We start from the raw sequence: 3,673 nt of genomic DNA on the forward strand, positions 1-3,673 counted from the left end.
TGGATCATTGTCTTGCTGAAAGATCGATCCCCTGCGTAACTTCAACTTTATCACTGATTCTTGAACATTATTGTCAAGAATCTGCTGATACTGAGTGGAATCCATGCGTTCCCATCCATCCATCCTGGGTAGGTGTATATGCCCCGCCATCCATCCATCCTGGGTAGGTGTAGATGCCTCTCCATCCATCCATCCTGGGTAGGTGTATATGCTTCTCCATCCATCCTGGGTAGGTGTAGATGCCCCGCCATCCATCCATCTTCGGTAGGAGTAGATGCCCCGCCATCCATCCATCTTGGGTAGGAGTAGATGCCCCTCCATCCATCCATCCTGGGTAGGAGTAGATGCCCCTCCATCCATCCATCCTGGGTAGGTGTAGATGCCCCTCCATCCATCCTGGGTAGGTGTATATGGTCCTCCATCCATCCATTCTGGGTAGGTGTATATGCCCCTCCATTCATCCATTCTGGTTAGGTGTATATGCCCCTCCATCCATCCATCCATCCATCCATCCATTCTGGGTAGGCATAGATGCCCCTCCATCCATCCATTCTGGGTAGGTGTAGATGCCCCTCCATTCATCCATTCTGGGTAGGTGTAGATGCCCCTCCATCCATCAATCCATCCTGGGTAGGGGTATATGCCCCTCCATCCATCCATTCTGGGTAGGCGTAGATGACCCTCCATCCATTCATCCTGGGTAGGTGTAGATGCCCCTCCATCCATCCATCCTGGGTAAGGTGTAGATGCCCCTCCATCCATCCATCCTGGGTAAGGTGTAGATGCCCCTCCATCCATCCATCCTGGGTAGGTGTAGATGCCCCTCCATCCATCCATACATCCTGGGTAGGTGTAGATGCCCCTCCATCCATCCACCCATCCTGGGTAGGTGTAGATACCAAGGATAAATGGATGGATGGAGGGGCATCTACACCTACCCAGGATGGATGGATGGACAGGCATCTACACTTACCCAGGATGAATGGATGGATGGAGGGGCAAGTGTAGATGCCCCTCCATCCATCCATCCTGGGTAGGGGTAGATGCCCCTCCATCCATCCATCCTGAGTAGGTGTATATGCCCCTCCATCCATCCATTCTGGGTAGGTGTATATGCCCCTCCATCCATCCATCCTGGGTAGGCGTAGATACCTTTCCATCCATCTATCCTGGGTAGGTGTATATGCACCCCCATCCATCCATTCTGGGTTTGCGTAGATGCACCTCCATCCATCCTGGGTAGTCTATTCTGGTAGGTGTATATGCCCCTCCATCCATCCATCCATCCTGGGTAGGAGTATTTGCACCTCCATCCATCCTGGGTAGGTGTATATGCCCCTCCATCCATCCTGGGTAGGTGTATTTCACCCTCCATCCATCCATCCTGGGTAGGTGTATATGACCCTTCATCCATCCATCCATTCTGGGTAGGCATAGATGCCCCTCCATCCATCCATCCATCCTGTGCAGTCTATTCTGGTAGGTGTATATGCCCCTCTATCCATCCATCCTGGGTAAGCATAGATGCCCCTCCATCCATCCATCCATCCTGCGCAGTCTATTCTGGTAGGTGTATATGCCCCTCTATCCATCCATCCTGGGTAGGTGTAGATGCCCCTCCATTCGTCCATTCTCGGTAGGTGTAGATGCCCCTCCATCCATCAATCCATCCTGGGTAGGTGTAGATGCCCCTCCATCCATCCATCCATAGTAGGTGTAGATACCACTCCATCCATCCATCCTGGGTAGGTGTATATGCCCCTCCATTCATCCTGGGTAGGAGTATTTGCCCCTCCATCCATAGTGGGTAGGTGTATATGCCCCTCCATCCATCCATCCTGGGTAGGTGAATATGCCCTTCCATCCATCCTGGGTAGGTGTATATGCCCCTCCCTCCATCCATCCATCCATCCAGAGTAGGTGTATATGCCCCTCCATCCATCCATCCTGAGTAGGTGTATATGCCCATCCATCCATCCTGGGTAGGTGTATATGCCCCTCCATCCATCCACTCTGGGTAGGTGTAGATGCCTCTCCATCCATCAATCCATCCTGGGTAGGTGTATATGCCCCTCCATCCATCCATTCTGGGTAGGCGTAGATGCCCCTCCATCTATTCATCCTGGGTAGGTGTAGATGCCCCTCCATCCATCCATCCTGGGTAGGTGTAGATGCCCCTCCATCCATCCATTCATCCTGGGTAAGTGTAGATGCCCCTCCATCCATCCATCCTGGGTAGGGGTAGATGCCCCTCCATCCATCCATCCTGGGTAGGGGTAGATGCCCCTCCATCCATCCATCCTGGGTAGGTGTATATGCCCCTCCATCCATCCATTCTGGGTAGGTGTATATGCCCCTCCATCCATCCATCCTGGGTAGGCGTAGATACCTTTCCATCCATCCATCCTGGGTAGGTGTATATGCACCTCCATCCATCCATCCAATCTGGGTAGGTGTATATGCCCCTTCATCCATCCATTCTGGGTTTGCGTAGATGCACCTCCATCCATCCTGGGTAGTCTATTCTGGTAGGTGTATATGCCCCTCCATCCATCCATCCATCCTGGGTAGGAGTATTTGCCCCTTCATCCATCCATCCATCCTGGGTAGGTGTAGATGCCCCTCCATCCATCCACCCATCCTGGGTAGGTGTAGATGCCCTTCCATCCATCCATTCATCCTGAGTAAGTGTAGATGCCCCTCCATCCATCCATCGTGGGTAGGCGTAGATACCTCTCTATCCATCCATCCTGGGTAGGTGAATATGCACCTCCATCCATCCAATCTGGGTAAGCATAGATGCCCCTCCATCCATCCTGAGCAGTCTATTCTGGTAGGTGTATATGCCCCTCCATCCATCCACTCTGGGTAGGTGTAGATGCCCCTCCATCCATCAATCCATCCTGGGTAGGTGTAGATGCCCCTCCATCCATCCATGGTAGATGCGAATACCCCTCCATCCATTCTTCCATCCATCCATCCTGGGTAGGTGTATATGCCCCTCCATTCATCCTGGGTAGGAGTATTTGCCCCTCCATCCATAGTGGGTAGGTGTATATGCCCCTCCATCCATCCATCCTGGGTAGGTGAATATGCCCTTCCATCCATCCTGGGTAGGTGTATCGGCCTCTCCATCCATCCTGGGTAGCTGTATATGCCCCTCCATCCATCCATCCTGAGTAGGTGTATATGCCCCTCCATCCATCCATCCTGAGTAGGTGTATATGCCCATCCATCCATCCTGGTAGGTGTATATGCCCCTCCATCCATCCACTCTGGGTAGGTGTATATGCCCCTCCATCCATCCATACATCCTGGGTAGGTCTAGATGCCCCTCCATCCATCCACCCATCCTGGGTAGGTGTAGATGCCCTTCCATCCATCCATTCATCCTGGGTAGGTGTAGATGCCCCTCCATCCATCCACCCATCCTGGGTAGGTGTAGATGCCCTTCCATCCATCCATCGTGGGTAGGGGTAGATGCCCCTCCATCCATCCATTCTGGGTAGGTGTATATGCCCCTCATTCCATCCATCCTGGGTAAGCATAGATGCCCCTCCATCCATCCATCCATCCTGAGCAGTCTATTCTGGTAGGTGTATATGCCCCTCCATCCATCCACTCTGGGTAGGTGTAGATGCCCCTCCATCCATCAATCCATCCTGGGTAGGTG

The sequence above is a fragment of the Phyllobates terribilis genome, unplaced genomic scaffold (assembly GCF_046119375.1).
Source record: "Phyllobates terribilis strain yellow unplaced genomic scaffold, ASM4611937v1 Scaffold_203__1_contigs__length_3528282, whole genome shotgun sequence".
NCBI lineage: Eukaryota > Metazoa > Chordata > Amphibia > Anura > Dendrobatidae > Phyllobates > Phyllobates terribilis.